The sequence below is a fragment of the Terrapene carolina genome, unplaced genomic scaffold, assembly GCF_002925995.2.
Source record: "Terrapene carolina triunguis isolate 2854851 unplaced genomic scaffold, T_m_triunguis-2.0 Scaffold62, whole genome shotgun sequence".
Lineage (NCBI taxonomy): Eukaryota > Metazoa > Chordata > Testudines > Emydidae > Terrapene > Terrapene triunguis.
Window position 1 is genome coordinate 22,507,415 of NW_020664413.1, and position 18,331 is coordinate 22,525,745.

Sequence of the window (18,331 nt, forward strand, 5' to 3'; positions counted from 1 at the left end):
AACTTTTTTTTTTTTTCATTTTTGTTATTCTAACAGTATTTCAGGGGGATCATGTTGTGTTGCATATATTTAATTCCAGAATCAAGACCTATATTTATATACATACACACCCATACAAAAATCTAGACTTAGTATTTTCCAGTCTTTTTTTTCTGGTTAAATATATTTATTTGTTGTTGTTGTGCAATGCAAATGAATTAGTGCTGCTAAGATAATTTTAACTTTTGCATTTTCTGACATTTTTATTTCAGCTGTACAAACTTAACATTGCAGTAATGTCAAATGCCTTTTGCCTTTATTTTTTCCTTATACAGGCAAATTGCATTAATGTAATACCATAAGCAATTTGCAGGTCAATAATGATCATCGATATAAGAGATTATATTTATAGTAAATAAGTGATAGAAATATAATGTTCACAACAATTATGCATGTTAACAATGCATCATGCTACACAACAAAACACTTTCCGGGGAACACAAGAATGGATTTTCAGTCCCATCTATGTGAGCTGTTATTTCTTGAGAAAGTGTCTTTTTGGCTCCACTGGAGCATGTAAGGGGTCTATCTGGCCAAAATTATCCATTGCCTGGTGGGTCGCACAAGTCCTGGAAGGCCATGGATGCTGTCTGCATAGCAGGCTGACCTATTTGCTCTGACTCAACTGAGTGTATCTTCAAAAGGCCCCTTAGGGTTTACAGTGTCAACACTCATATTTTGTCTATTTTTTGAAACAACCGCAAAATAAACAAGGAAAATCAGAGCCCAAAAGGGCTACATAGTTAATTCACATTAATATTTGTCATGTTACATGATAAAAGGAGATCTTGGGAAATATTTTCTGAAGGGCATCCTCTCTTCTGCAGGTGCAATTTATACCCACAAAATTTGTGCTCACAATTCAATTGCAAGTGCAAAGCTGATAAGTTGCACCACTGAATTATCTGACTGTAGACCCAAATCATGTAGTTAGAGTTGCAACTGCCTTCTGATCTGTACTCAGAATTCATTATGCAGGTGCAGACAAATGGGTGTAAATGGCACCTTTGAATAGGGTAGGAGCAAAGCTGAAAATTAACCTATACCTGTAGTTGTATAAACCCCCATCTGTTGCTTATTCTGTTATCTTTAGGTATTTCCACTGATATGATACTAACAATCATATGACAGTTTTAGTTTTTTGGCAACACCAAGGGACAAAGGTGTAAGCCAAGGATGGAAATTATATATTTTTAAAAAATATTTTATAGGTGTATGTCAAAACTAGAACTTGGTAAATTTCTCTCTTTTTTTATTAACAGAGTATGTATTTCAAATTAGAAATTAATTCACTTCAGCCACGCAAACACCTTTTCTTGTGTTCACTGTTTGCAAACATTCGACTAAGTGAGCTTCACTCTCACAGACTCTTGCATTTGGACTGGTACAAGAAACTACTTGACACAGTAGGTGAATGAAACTGCTCCTGAGAGCACAGGCGACAACACAATTTGTGCTAAATGTTAAATACTTTGGGTGAAATCTTGGCTCCACTGATTCAATGGGAATTTTGTCATTGGCTTCAATGGAGTCAGGATTTCACTTTTCTTAATCAAATTTTGAGCTGAATTAGATGTGATTAGTTGTTGTTTTTTTAAAAAAAACCACATGGTTTTGTTTCTGTTCTGTGATTGGATGAGATTATATTAATATACTTCTGAAACCAACGCAGCTCAGGACTAAAACCACCTTTACACCCCTCCTGCCAAAATTGTGCTGTGTGTGTTGTTTAGCTGTGGCTGAAGAGCTATTTTTTCCTCACAAATTTCCACACTGACTTTTGACGGAAAACTGGAAGCCAACTAGTTCACCTCATTTGCTTTGTGAATCACAAAAGCATCACTGCCAAACAGTGAAGAACAAAAGCAAATTATTAGACTCGTACATGAAATCTTATTTGTAAAACCTTGTCCTGATATATGTACCTGTAAATTGATGTCTGATAAATGTTAAATTCATAAGAACTCTCAGACATGAATGTGTTTTATTTATTTTGTATAGTTCATTGCACATGATCTGGAAGCTGTGTTGACTCTGGTAGGTACTAGTGGAAGATATTTATTTGCAGGGATAGAGGGCTTGGGTGCAGGACAGTCCTTGACATCAACCATCCAACTCACTGGCCTGCAATAATTATTTTCCTTGTAAGTCTTTTCATTATTGTTTTACACTGTTCCTTTTAACCCTATAGTCAAATGCTAGCAACAAGGTGAGCTGTAAAAATAGAATTAACAGAACCCATACAAGATCTTCATTATCTTTTCAAATGCCCAGTTTTATTTCTCTGTATTAACAAGTTTGAAGTCTAATGAACATTAAAATCTCAGGAGTATTTCTGTCTGTGCATTTACAGAGTTCACTTCCCCTTTAATCCTGACATCTCATTAGATACTTTTACAAAATAGAAGGCCAAAAGATTGAATTCTATGAATACAAGATTGCACTGTTAAAAGAGTTATCTTTACTTAGAGAATATGGCAAAATAAGGGCTGGTGTTGTCACTATAGACTCAGGAAGGCAGATGGTACAGAAAACTAACCCACTTGTTATGCAAGCAAGAAATATTTGTGACCTATTTAGAGATAAACTTTTAATGAACAATATCAGGGTTCAGAATTGGGGTAGAGTCTCTTGATACATTAGTGTACTTCCCATTAGATTTAATGGGAGTGACATGAATGATTGTCCTCTCAGCAGGAATACACAAGACTCCTTAAATACCCATTAAGTTCAGAATTTGTTTTGTTAATTTCAAATATAGATAATCATATATTTCTCTTAATATCAGAACCTCAGGCAAAGGCTTGTTGTATTAAATGGATACATATAGCTTGTGTTTAAAAAAATCTGACTTCATCCTCCCTTTTATAGGTCCTCTACATTCAAAGGAAATCGCCCCTGGAAACACTAACTGCTGTGATATGCTTATGGCTCCATTTACAGACTTTCTTATAGGTTCATAAATGGAGACTAGGAGGAGGAGGGAAAGGAATAAAATTTAATAACTGAATAAAAATGTAAATAAAGATTTGCCTAAAATTACTTGTCCAAGAAATAATTCTCCCTCCCCCTTAAGCTAATACTTTGATAAGCTCTGTACAGTGATCCTGATTTGGAGCGTGACCTTTGAAAATGCTCTCCAGCTTGATTAAAGATGTATTAAATTTGTTTAAATAAACCTCGTTGTAATGGCACATCATTTGTAAGAAGCTATTAGGGGGCTGGAAACTGTGCTGCTGCATTTGCATGAAAATGTGCCCTGCTCGAATTGAGGATCTCTCCTGAATTAACTGCAAAGGGAAAGTGACACTTTCATAATTTTTTCTGACAGGAAAGAAAGAAAGAAAAAGAAAGACAGACTACAAAACTTTATGCTAGGCTCTGAGAAAGGAAGAGCCTGCATGTCAATAACTGAGCTACTTAGACAACACATACTCCCCTCCAAACCATTTCCCCTTCATTTTTGTCAAGATCCAAGGCCCATTTGACTTATCATATGTTTTCACTTGCCTTAACTTTTTAAAAAGCTTTTCGGTGTCATTTTTAAACTGTACCAATGAGAAAAAAATTCATTCTATGTTAGCATCACAAAAATTAGCGTTGTGAAAATATAAAGGGTAGTGGTTGACATTGCTTCCATTAAAGCATGACTTGCTTCTTTATGGGTTTTTTAAGTGGATTTTGCATAGTGACATTTTGCAGGGATTTGGGGAAGGGAAAACATAACACTGGATACCCTGGTATTTAAGTGATTAGACAGATAGGTAAAAAAATAGATAGATCCCACTCCCTTTGAAGTATACAGATTGCCAATGTACTTTAATTTCTTCCAATAGCTCCCAACTGAGTAACCGCTATACTAATGAAAAAGTGTCTCTCTCTTAAATCAAATTTTAAATTAAAACCTTTCCTATTTCCTTGCTAAAGTCATGGCTCTGGGACATCTACTTGTACTCAGGGGCCGGGCCTCCCTTTTTGTGCTTCCCCCTCATTACCAGTGAAAGGATGCTGTTTGAAATGATCTGCCCTGTGCCACCACCCTGCTGCTTGGATTCTATACTGCAGATTCAACAACAGCACCATGAAACAATATAAATTCACGTGCATGGAGTACTGTCAACCCCAAATTCTCAACAATCACTTCAGCCTCTCCCACCCCAAAATCACAAGGTTGCTTAAATATCAGGAGATTTTTAAAATTTTGCATTCTCTATATTTGCCTTCTTGTATTTGAATCTTTAGGGATAACATTTTCAAGCTTTTCTCTGCAGTCACAAGGGCTACAATTTAACATTATTTGTAATGAAAGTTGAGATTCTCACGTAATCACAAGACTGAAGATTACAAGATGCAAGATGCCACTTGTAGGAGCATTCTGCAAAGCAAATGTGGACGGGACTCTGAAAAAACAATGGCAGCGCAAGACTCAGATAATCAACAATGATATTTTTGTTTTCAGCCCTTCCCCCTCTTGCTTTCTGTAGCAGTGCCTGCTCCCAGCCCCTCCACAGAACGCAGTCAGAGTCCAACTGAAGTGCAGCACCCGTGTCCTTTTATTGTTTGTGTCCCTTCCCACCACCAACTATTTACAAGTATTTACAGAGACCAACACTCTTGGAGACTACTAGCTTCCTGGCCAGCAGGGATCTAGAGCCCATGCTCCTCCCTTTCCTGTCTCCCTCTGCTTCCTGTTTCTTAGCCAGCTTTATAGGGCAGGCTGGCTACCCAGGCCTGCAGGTGGATCCACTCTGGTAATTAGGACGTGGTCCCTCAGCCAGCCCAACTAATACCCTTCTTCTGGAACAGGGGTAACAGGGGCCTGGCTTGTTTCTCCTAGCCAGCACCCTGTTACACTTTCCCATTCCCGAATAAAATATACCAACACTGGAATCAAACTAGAGATTCAGAACTGAGTAAAAACTACCACTATTCAGTTTGTCAATATAATGTACAGTATTCCAGTGCAATTACATGCACTTAAATGGGAAGACCATTTTGTCTGGATGACTCCCAGAGAATGGATATATCCTAGTAATAAGGCTTTACTATTACAATGAATGCTGGTTAACTGGGACAGTATTAGCATAAATTTTGTTTAATGGGACTCGTGCATCTGGCACAAGTAGTTAAGTGATATGTAACTTGATGTTAAACAGATGAAAAATTTTAGTTCCAGTTCTTCAACAGAGAATTTACCAAATAAAGGTTAAACAAAGATTAAATAAAGATGAAATGCTAGGTATAGGAATTGCAAAACCAGGTCAGATTAATGGTCCCTCTTGTCCAGCAACCCATTCTACAAGAGATTGGCGCCAGGTGATTCAAAAGGAGTTGGAAGAGACCCCTACAGTGGACAATTATGGAATAACCTGCCCATGAGGGAAGGATCTCCTTAATCCTCTCTGCCTAGTATTGGTTTATGCCCTAAAGCATGAAGACCTATATCCCTTCTATTTTTTATTCTACCTAATATAATTGTTGGTATTCTCTTTTTTCACATAAATTATCTAATCCTTTTCTGAATCCTACTGAACTACTGGCCTCAATACCACCTTGTGGCAAAGAGTTTCAAAGGTTAATTATGCATTGGTATTTTTTTTCCTTTGGTTGATTTTACATGTACTACTTTCCAATGTCATTAAATGTCCCCTTGTTATTATATTATGAGAGAGGCTAAGTAAGAGTACCCAAAGTATCTTTCTATCAAGATCCCTCTTATTCATTCCTCTCCACACTAAACAGTTACAATCTTTAGAATTTCTCCTCAGACAGAAGGCTTTCCATACCACTGATCACTACCCTCACCCATCTCTGAATCCTTTATATCAGAGGTTCTCAAACTGTGGTCCACGGACCACCACTGGTCCATGAGCTCCATTCAGCTGGATAATTCCCTCTACAGTACACTCCTGGGCAGCTGCACATAAGAGAATGAAGGGCCACCCACCTAATTAGTGGAGCCGCGCAGGCGTGGCTCCACTAATTAGGTGCCTGGACCCTGGAGAAGACGCACATGTGTAAGATGAGGTGGTGGCCTTGGGGAGAATTGGGGGTGAGTGGGAGGGGGTAATGGGGTGAGAAGAGGGGGTGGGTAGAATTTAGGACGTGCAGGGCTCCGGTGGCCTGAGAAAGAGGCAACTTTCCCCAGCTCCAGGGCTGCGGGGGAGAGATGGCCCTCCTTCTTAGCCCCAGCTCGGGGGCTGCCACGGCAGGGGAGAGAGGACACAGCCATTGCATTAGAAATGTAAGACTACTGATATTAAAATTTGAGTTGTGTGCTTTTATTTGTAGAACAAAAACATTTATTATTAAGGGTCTTTTTAATATAGCGCTTTTATCCAAAGCACTTTACAATAGTTAGCTAACAGTACAAACAACATTTGGAAAGATCATTAAGTGGTCCACCGAGACCATCAGCAATTTTCAAGTCATCCGCGAACAAAAAAGTTTGAGAACCACTGCTTTATATAAACCTTTTTGAGATAAAATGACCAACATTGAGCATAGTGTTCCAGATGTGGGTGTGCCATTGATTGATACAATAGCATTCATTATATTGTCCCTCTCGTTTTTCATGCACTCTAACATTTGATGGCCATTGAACACTCAGAAGATAATTTTAGCTGTTCAGTAATACCAAAATCATTTTCATGAATGGTTACAGTTAACTTAGAACCCAGTACACTTTGTGAGTAGATCAAATTATTCCTTCCCATGTACATTAGCCAGTATTTACTGACAGTGAATTTCATCTACTATCATACTACCCATTCATTTAGCTTCGTTAGGTCCCTCTGAAATTCCCCACTATCTCCACTAGTCTGGAGTAACCTAAAAAAAGGGGCAAAATTTGCAGATGACTCACATTGTCCAACCCCTTTTCCAGATCATGGACAAATATATTAAACAACAGACCTACTATACAACCTTATGTCACCCTCCAAACCCTACCTCCCACTGTTAAACATCTACCATATTGAAAACTAACCATTTGGGGGCTAGACCTGGGTAACTCAGTAAAGGGAAAAGTGAGGTCTTAAGGCTTCTGTAAGCCCCGATCTTAGCTAGGCACCACTGGCTAGTTGGCTGATTGAAGTATTTTATTTAGTATAATATTTCACATTAAGATATTTCAGTGTATATAAATATATATTTAAAATGGCATCTTCATATAATCTAAGCACACACATAATCAGGACAAACTGTTCACCCGGGGGCCTCGTTACATGAATTCTAGGATATGTGAAGGCAAAAATGACGGCATTCTACCTGTTTTCTGCACTGTCTTTGAGGCAATCAGTTTAATCTTGGAACTAGTTATGGCAGGGAAACCAGAGTAAATTTGGTGACTTATTTGGGTGACTGCTTGTTTATAAAAGTGCTGGGGATCAATGCATTACCAACAGATGCTTAGTGCCTTCCAAACTGTAGCTCAAGGCTTGATATCTCACTGACCTACCGGGACACTGAACTAGAAATGGTGACTGGGTGTCACACTTTCTCTTAAATAAAAAAATCACACTAGAGTTGTTTGCTGGAAGGTGTATGAGCAGCAGAGATGATAACTTCAAAGCAACTGCAGAAGCTCTGAGACCTCATTGCATTTTTTATTAAAGTCACAGGACACGTCTTTTGTAGCAGCTTTACAAAGGCCAGGGTCACATGCCCTCTCCATCATATCTAAATTTAACAGAAATCAGTTTGGATTTAGACATACAGGCTACTTTTTTGGACACTGTAGCATTCTGACTGGCAAATGTCTACACCTATCCAGTTGTATTTGGATGCCAGTTGGCCAAATCTAGTTGCTTTATCCATCCTCATTGGCCCCTCCATTTGCAGTGACATTTTTGTGAAGTTGTTTTAAGACACAGTTTGATTAAAAAAAAAATAGAATTTTTGCTTGTTGCAGATTTCTTTATTAAGAATGTCCCCGCAAAAAGACAGACTCACTGCTCTTGGTGATTTCAGTGCCTATGGGGACACATCATTGGTCAACATGGCACAGGTAGCCTCAACAAAAATGGCCAGTGTGTCCTTGAGCTTTGTGCCTCGTTGCTGATAGTATTGAGCATCTATTTTGCTGGCAGCAGCAAGGTCACTTGGAGGCATCCTCGCTCAAGACACTGGCATCAACTTGACTTCATCCTGATCCAGCGCAGAAACATTTGTGATGTATTGCATGCTCGATCAATGTATAGTGCTGATTGCAACACTGATCATGCTCTTGGTCAGGGCCAACCTCCAAGTACATCTTAAAAAGATTTGTTATGCAAAGGCAAACCTCACCTCAACATCACTAACATGAAGGACTCTGACACTTGTGCAAAGTTTCAGTGTGCACTTGAGCATGTTTTTGAAAATGATCAACCCTGATTCCCTTGATTCTGACATCTTGTGGGAAAATTTTAAGAGCAAGACACTGGCTACTGCCAAGGATGTCTTTGGATCAACAAATTAAAAAACATCCTGACTGGTTCGCAGCATCTGAACATCTGCTGCTCCCACTTATAGGAAGAAAAAGGAAGCTCACATACTTCTACTTCAACAACCGACCAAGCTCAGAACTCTCAAGTTTAAATAGACTAAGGCTGCAGTTTAGAAAGTCACCAGAGAATGTGCCCAGAAGTATTGGCAAGACTTGTACAAAAAGATTGAGACCTGCTTTGAAAGAGGGAACCTTCATTGTACCTTTAATGGAATTAAAGAGGCACTTGTTCTACCTTGTAAAAAGACAGCTAACCTGAAAGCAAAAGATGCTACCATATTTATTGGCAGGCAAGAACAACTTGACAAATGGACAGAGCATTACAAAGAACTTTATTCAAAGGATGCTATTATCCATGATACTGCCTTATATGCCATTCCCCAGCCTCCAATGATGCAGGAGCTGGACCAAAACACCAACTCTTGAAGATGTTAAGCAAGCTATCAAAGAAACTGTGCATGGGAAAATAGAAGGCAATGATGAGATACCTCTGGAGCATCTAAAAACAGCGGGGGAAGAAGCTTGCAAGTGACATCTATGCACTTCTCTTCACCTGTTGGGAAGAAAACCACGTACCCCAGGATCTGAAAGATGCAAAAGGTAATTACTATATATGAAAATAAAAGGGAGAGCTGACTGGCACAATTATCAAGGGATATCTTTGCTTAGCATGATTGGCAAGGTGCTTGTAAGGGTCCTGCTGAAAAGATTCCAAGTCCTGCTGAGAGAGTCTACCCTGAGAGCCAGTGTGGGTTCAGAACTGGACACTCCACGACTGACATGTCCTTCACATTACGCTTGTTGCAAGAAAAAAAGCCATGAACAGACACCTCTCTAGGTAGGATTCATTGTCCAACAAAAGGCCTTCGACATGTTTAGCAGGAATGGCCATTGTCCAAAAAGGTGCTCTCCCTATTTAAGGAATTCCACGAAGGAATGAAGGTAACCTTCCAGTATGAAAATGAAACATCATCTGAGTTTAGTACTGATATTGTTATGAAGCAAGGCTGTGTCTTAGCACCCACCGAATTTGGCATCTTCTTCTGTATTCTTCTTAACTATGCCTTTGGAAATGATCAATCTGGCATACTAATTGAGTTGAGGATGGACGGCAGCTTGTTTAACATCAGACAGTTCCAAAGCAGAAGGCATGTCACCCAGCTTACTATTTAGGATCTGTTTTTCACAGATGACCTTACATTCATCTCTAATTCACCAGATGAATTGCAGGTCATGATGAACAAGTTCTCTGATGCATGCACCAAGTTTGGCATGGAATTCAGTATCAAGAAAACAGTTGTCATGTCACAAGATACCAACAATATGTCAATAATGAAACTCTGGATAACATGGATCACTTCTGCTATCTCAGCTCAATTCTTACCAGCTCACTTAACCTTGATAGGGAACTTGAGTCTAGAATCGGCAAAGCTTCTGTCACTTTTGACAAACTTACTTCATGTTTGGAACAAGTAGTTGCTAACCCTGAACACAATGGTGTCCGTTTATCAGGCTTGTATCCTTAGTACCCTTCTTTATGATAGTAAAAGCTGGGTTACAAACTCCAAGCAGGAGCAGAGATTGAATAGTTTACACCTCTGCTATCTTAGAAGACTCCTGGGAGTTACTTGGGACCAATGGATCACTAATAACAAGATCCTTAGGAGAACCGGTCTACAGTCTATGCAGACTATGCTGGACTTCGCAGGATTCGTGGTTGGGACACATGGAGTGCATGCCTCAAGAACGTCCACCAAAGGCCAGGGCTGGCTCCAGGCACCAGCCCACCAAGCTTGTGCTTGGGGCGGCACCTGGAGGGGGGCGGCGCGGCGCTCCAGCTCTGGCCGCCGGGGGGAGAGCGGAGCCCCGGCCGGGCTCTCCGCCCTCCTCCCAGGGCTCCGGCCGCCCTCCCCCCGGCCGGGGCTCGCCGCCCTCCCCCCGGCGCCCTCCCCCTGGCCGCCGGGGGGAGAGCGGAGCCCCGGCTGGGCTCGCCGCCCTCCTCCCAGGGCTCCGGCCGCCCTCCCCTCCGGCGCCCTCCCCCCGGGGCTCTGGCCGCCCACCCCCCACGCGGGGGAGGGGGGCGGCTGGAGGCTTTTTTGCCTGGGGCGGCAAAAAAGCCAGAGCCAGCCCTGCCGAAGGCTGTGCTCTATGGCGTACTTAAGAACCACCCGTGACACAGAGAAAGACCAAAGCTCTGATATAGCGACAAGGTCAAGCAAGGTCTTAAGAAATTCAGCATTCCCACTGACAACTGGGAAAATCCTGCCCACCATTGATCAGTTTGGAGAAGCTGTGTTAAGGCTGGTACAGTCACTGTGGAAAGCCGTCAGAGACCCCAGGCTAAGGTTTGCAGGCGAGCCAAGCAGCAGAGTATCCTTCAACTTCCATCTGGCAGTTGGAGCTGTAGCCACTGTGGGAAGGTTTGCTGCTCAAGCATCAGACTCTTTTTCCATACCATTGCTAAGCACCGCTGATGGACTGACTTTGCCGTGTCTCCTTTTATCTGTCAAGATGCTGGACAGCCAAGGGGTCCAAGGGATTCCTTTACGAAAGTTGACATATTGCCACACATAAATGGCCAGATTCTGCCTCCCCTTATCACACTGCATAGTAGCATACTAAATGAGTCATACTGCTTTCAGTTGGACAACTCATGGAATTAGGTCCTGTTTAACATAACTGAGTAGGAGCAGCTGAAATCTCTGAATTTAAGTGAAATTGCCCTATAGCTGTCATCAGTTACAGCTTAAATCTATGGCCAGCATAACTTTTTCACAAATTTGGTCTTCTATTACTGGAAAGGTACTAGTCTAGGACTCAGGAGACCTTTTTTTAATTCCTTGATCTGCTACAGGTTTTCTGTGTACCGTAGGAAAGTAACTTTGGGCCAGATTTTTAAAAGCATTTAGATCCAAACAATAGTGATACTCACTAATGGAATTTTCAAAAGAATCTAAACATGTAACTCCCACTGATTTTGCTTTTGAAAATCCCACTAGGTGCCTATTTTGAAGTGCCTAAATACTTCTAAAAATCTAGCCTAAGTCTTTCTGTCTCAGTTCCTCATCTGTAAAATGGATGTAAGAGTACTCCCTGCTTCCGATGGATTTTGTGAGGACAAATACATTAAAGGTTGTGAGATGCTTAGATATTAATAGGGGCTATACAAATACATAGATAACTAGATTGCTTGGCCACAATGAACCATTGCAAGGTGAGTAAGACCACTCTTGTTTAAAACTCTGTACTCCTGTGTTAAGGAAACAGGAGTTCTTCTGTCATGTTATCTAATTTCCTTTTGGTTTTTAATATACCATTCCAAGCTGAGATACTAGAATAGGTGGAAGAAACCGAGTTCCAGGCTAATTGGTTCATCATCATACACTTTACGATAATTTTTATTCTGGATTTGGATTAGGTCAGTATGGAAAATGCCTTGGTCAGAGTCTGTAATGATCTGCTTATTAACTCTGTTGCAGGGTCTTTGACTGTACTCATGTTATTAAAGATTGCAGCAGCCTTCAGCTCTGTGAACCATGCAGTTTTATTGGACTGTCTAATGTCCTGTGCTGGACTAACAGCTTGGTTTCAGTCCTATTTGCCTCACAGATTTCAGTTTCTTTCTTTAATAGCACATTTGCCCATGCTGAAATTGTGTTATTCTGCAGGGTTCTATTCTAGCACCATTTCATTGGATGTCTCTGTATTACACCTGTTAGTGTGTCATCATTAGGCAATATCAATTATGTTTTCATTAGCTATACAGATAATCTACTCATAATTTTCCCAAACTCTAGTCTTGAAATCCAGATTTGGATGGCTTTTATCAGGCCTTGACAGAAGCCAGACAAGAATAGATTGCCATTGATTGGTACAAAGACAGCTTTGTGGAGATGCGAACTTTCTTAGTTTGGCTAATGATGACTCAAATATAGACATGGGTGAAATATATCATCAAAACTTTTTTTTCGGCAAAAAAAAAAAAAATTTACAGATTTTGCAACACCAAAACTGTTCACAAATGTTTGTCTGTTTTGCCAAACCGTTTATTTGGAAACAAACAAACAAAAAATCTGAAAAAATAAAACTGTTTTGTTTCTATGTTTTCGAAACAAAACATTTTGATTTTTCAGTCTGAAACTACTTTGTTTAAAAATAAGCATAGAAAATGGTCAAAACTAAAATTAAATTTTATTAAACATTTTGATTCTGCGAAAATTTAGAAAATTTTCATTTTCAGTCCAATCCAAAACAACTTTTTGAAATTAGCAACAAACTAAAAAATTCCAGTATTCACCCAGCTCTACTCAGTTATCTTGGCAACTGGAGTATCTTAGCAATTCTGGGATCACTGGGCACTAGGCTTTCCATAGATAAGCATATTGCTGCCACTCCAAATTCTTCTTTTTCACATTAAAAATAGATTCTTTCCCCTAAAAAGATTTTTTCCCTCTTTTTATAATAGACTTAGGTATTCTTATTAATGCTTTCATTACAATCAGATCTGATTACTGCAATGTTTTTTTTCCTGCTTATCTTCCTCTTGTTAGTATTAGTTCCCTTCAGTGAGTTTAGATCATGGCAGCAAGACTTCTGCCATGGCTTAAAACTGCTGACGATACTAATCCTGTTTTCTTTTATTATTCACATTGGTTCCTTGTTAGTCACTAAATAATCCTCAAAAGGGTAGATTCTTAAGGATTAAATTTTTCATAGACAGTAACTATGCTACTTATCGGAATTTCTTGTATTAAGGATTTTATCTTGGATTATAGCTTCTGTCCATCCATTCTAGGTCTCCTTATATTTCACATTTCATTACAGCTTTTTTTGGTCTCTCTGTCTCTAGGATTCGGGGCGGAGGAGGGAAGGAAAGGACTTCTCTTTGTGGTTTTAACAATGAGATTAAACACATAGGCAGGGGCGGCTCTAGATTTTTTGTCGCCCCAAGCACGGCAGGCAGGCTGCCTTTGGCGGCTTGCCTGCGGGAGGTTCCAGGTCCCACGGATTCGGCGGCATGCCTGCGGGAGGTCCGCCGGTCCCACGGCTTCAGTGTACCCGCTGCCGAATTGCCGCCGAATCCGCGGACCTCCCGCAGGCATGCCGCCGAAGGCAGCCTGACTGCCGCCCTCGCAAGGACTGGCAGGGCGCCCCCCGCGGAGCGCTGGTGCCTGGAGCCGCCGCTCCACATAGGAGCAAAGTTAGGCCAATGTTGAGTGCATTTGAAAACCCCACCCTAAGCATCACAAATAAAGTTTTCATTCTGACACAATAGTATTTTGTGTAAAATCCTGTTTGTGCAAGTCTAACAAGTAAGTAATGATTGCGTATATCAAACAACTGCTTAAACCACTGCAATACTTAGGAATGGGCTAACTAGAATAGGCAAAATAAAAACCCTAGAGAGCCAAGCTGAATTCAAAATTTTGTTCATATTGGAACTGTCCAAATTATTCCTCCCCACTGAAGACAACCTGAACTCTGAGTGGACCTAATTCCAACCCATAGTCACCCCACTCCACTCCTGCTTCTGCTCTCTTACCTTACTTTTATCGGATGGAAATCCAGCAAATCAGAGGGTGTCATTTAGTGCTTTGCGCCTTTAATCCCAGAAGGAACAGTACCTTTGATAAGCAGCAGCAAATCAGTGAATCTCTCTCTCATTCAAGCTTCCCATATATAAAAGGCAGCCTCCAGGGTGAATGTATTGGAAGTCTATGTTAGAGCCTAAATGGGGTGTATAGTACCCCTTTAAATTAATATTGCCAGCTGTAATGTCTGAATGCTGTGCTTAAATTGTCTTGGATGCTATGCAGGGGTGAAAGTAACTTAAAGGACTTACCGGTACATGCAGGATGGCCGGGCTCCTGCGCAAGGTGGGGGGGGGGGGGGAGAGGAGGCTCTGGGCCCCCGGAAGGGGCGGGGCCTTGGGATAAGGGGAGGGGCTGGGGCCAGACTCCCCCCAGCCAGCCCTTCAGCGCTGCCCAGCCTGTACTGCCCAGGGCTCCGGCGGCTATTTTAAATCACTTGGCCCTAGGACAACCGCCCCTTTTGTCATCCCCTCCGCCCATCAGCGGGCCTGCTGGTACGGTCCTTAAAGCGCTGACGCAGCAGCACTTTAATGTCAGCTATGTACCGGCCCGTACTGGCAGCCACTTTGTTACCGGTACACCGTACCGGCCTACTTTCACCTCTGATGCTGTGGTTAAATAATTGGCTATGTATTACTTTCTAGCCCTTTTTTTTTTTTTTTATAATGAGCTCTGGCTTTATTCTTTTTGTTTCTCTTTTTCCTCCCCTGGCTACTCTAACATGTCTGCATAGCAAACATTATGCGACTGTCACTTGGTGTAGGATCATTTCATTTCTCCTTAAGGGAGGCCTTTCTCTTTTAGCTTCTGCATATATTTGAGGGTGGGTACCTGGCTGAAGATGTGTTCCCCATTCTTGTGGCACTGTGTGTTGCTATGGATCACACCTCCCTCTTAAGCATGGAGTCACTGGCTGCACATTTAGGAAACCTGTTCTACTCGGTGCATCTTACTAACAAATAGTTTAGGTGCAAAAAAAAAAAAAAAAAAAAAAATTTTGTAAGTGGCCCCACTTGAACTTTTCCTTGTCCAGCTATTCAGTATTTAATTAAATAATTCACCATTGCATACCATTAAAAATTACCAGGGGGACTGCCTTGTAATAAATCTCTCTTTCTAAAAGAAGGCATATCATTTAGTGCCTGACCAGTATAAAATCCCTCTGTGTATGACTGACACTGACATTCATTGCCTGGGTTAAATATTTGTATCCATCTACTTCCTTAGCTATTTCTAAAGCATCTCGTACTGTGGTACCTGAGCATTTGCAATTTACAAACAACTGCATGCAACTACGTATTAGATAAAACTATATGACTCATACCACCTGCACACACATACATAAGCTATAAATACTTGAAATTTACCTACTTCATATCTTACTTCACTTGCTTTTTTATTAGTTGCAGTTCATACCCCTTGAGTTTCTTCAGAAGTTTCTGGTTCATTCAAAACCAAAATGAAAAAGTTGAATAACTGATGAGTTTCTTTAAACTGCCTGCCTATATGTTCCTAAGTGTTTTCAAGGACTAGTGTCAGCAGTATTTGATTAAGAAAGTAAAGCAAAGCCACAAAACACAAGCTGGAAAAAAAAAAAGTACCTATCCAGAAAAGCTCTCTGTTCTTGCTTCAAGTCTGGATGGAAAGTCCAAAAAAGTCCAAAAAAGATGATAATGAAACTCTAAGACCCCAAACTCTAAGACCCCAAACTCAGTTTTAAATGGTTTCAGGTTTTACTATGGAAGAACTAGAACTAGTCAGAGCTGACTATTAATTATTAGTGGACTGTCTTATCAAAGTGCTGTTATAAATTGACAGACACGTGAGTCAAACTTTACTTGTTCTTCATCTACATTAATAATGATTCCCTCCCCCTCCCCACCTGATTTTTCTGACTCCTCTGCCATTCTTCAATAGTTCAGCATTCAACTTATGTTTCTGCTTCTTTTACAAAGTTGTAAATATACACTTCATTGATTCCACTAATTTTACTTTGGAATAATCATACAATAGAGGACAATATAAATGAGATTATAATTGTAAATTCTGAGTAATAACTTAATGCTGGCATTGGATAATTATGGGCTATATTTGATTCATATGTAACACTCTAGTTGTTTTAATTTATACAATTCAGTAATAGTCTGGATTAACTTTAAATGTGAATGATTTTCTTTACAACTATATACACCTCAATCTCAATATAACACTGTCCTCGGGAGCCAAAAAATCTTACCGCGTTATAGGTGAAACCGCGTTATATTGAACTTGCTTTGATCCACCGGAGTGTGCAGCCCAACCCCTCCAGAGCACTGCTTTACCGCGTTATATCCGAATTCGTGTTATATCGGGTCGCGTTATAACGAGGTAGCAGTGTATCAGTTGCAGTTCCATTCTTTTCAAAGTGCAACGGGGGAAATTGCTACACTTTATTGTACACAGAATGAGAAATCCAGGAATAAGCAGAATGTTTTACTGCTTTGCACATTATATAAACATTTCCATTGGTTGTCATGATGTGTGTTTTAGAGAAATGAAAACTCCTAGCACAGTGCTTCAAATTTTCTATGATAGTGAAGGAACTCAAGACAGCATACTTATAGCTGGCAGATGGACCCCATTCCTGCTCCCACAGAAGCAATGTCAAATACCCAATGGGGGTAGGATATGATAATTAATGGTGCAGGAAATAAGTGCAAGAACACGGTACATTATGAAACAAATTTGTGCAACAAACTTAGTGCAGGGAGTTCATCTGAATTTCCAAGCAGCAGTATATTAGTTATAATTAAGTTTTATATATTAAATGATCAGCAAACATCAAATGATTCTGAAAGTTCAGATAACCCACCAGAAGTACAAGGGTGAAATCACAGCCCCATTGAAGTTAATAGCAAAACTCCCATTCACTTCAATGGAGCCAGGATTTCACCCCAGATCTGCCTCTGTAAAACTTATTCTAACTAATCCAGGTTTTTACGGTCTCTTCTCCTCTACTCATTCTTCAACCCACTTAGATCACATGCTCTTTCCAGATTCTGTCCTTTCCTTACTCTGACACCTGGCTGCACTACCTCCTTGACTTTATCTTCCAGGGATGAGGGGTTTGGGGTGCAGGCTGCCCCGGGGCTGCAGCGGGGAGAGAGGACTCCCCTCCAGCCCTCTCTCACTGCAGCAGCTCGGTGGGCCTGGGCTGGGCCAGGGGAGGGTCTCCTCACCCTGCAACTCTGGCGGGGCTGGGGTGGGCCGGGCGAGAGACGCCTGTCCCCACCTGCGTGGCCCTTGATAGCCTGTACAGGGAACTTAGCTGAGACAGCCCCCTCCGTTGCGCAGAAGCCTCTAGCCCCACTACCCCGCCACAGGGCAGAAGCCCCAAGCTTCCCTATCACGGAAGATTTTTAAGAACAGGTTAGGCAAACACCTGTCAGGGATGGTCTAGATAATACTTAGTCCTGCCATGAGTGCAGGGGACTGGACTAGATGACCTCTCAAGGTCCCTTCCAGTCCTATGATTCTGTGATCAATGTAATCAATCTAAATAATATCGTAAGGCTCCTGTATTGTGTGTACTTTGCTACAAAACAGTAAGACAGAGGTATCATCTAATAATATTAGACATAAGGGTGTGAGCACTGCTTTATGCTTCCTACTTCATTTTACCAAGATCACGGGGCTGAGAATTACCACACAGAAATGCAAGGCAATTAGCAAACTGACAAAAGAGATTTTCAATGTCTTGATGCAAGGTGTAATGACATGTGTGCAATAGGACCTGTCACATGATGTTTTACATCATGTCATGATGATGTCACAAAACATACTGTAGCTTTTCAAGTGATATGCTACATCATCTTACACCACTAGGTCACAAATAATTTTAAACGACCGCTGTTCATTTTGAATTAGCGTAACTGTTTGCAAAGACAAATGCAAATAAAAACAAGAGTGCACTAGCCATATTATTGCTATCAAAAAGACTTAATGAACATTATATTTGACACCTGAAAACTGACTCCAGGTTAAGGAGAAGTTACAAGTTATAAAGTTGAATTGTGGCAGCCTAGCAAAAAGCACCTGGAAGGCAAGTTTTCTTTTTATGTAATCAAAAGCCAGAACCTCCAGGAATGGTATAGTAAAGAAACAGAGGTGCCCATCAACCACAGGGTCGGCTCCAGGCACCAGCTTAACAAGCAGGTGCTTGGGGCGGCCAAGG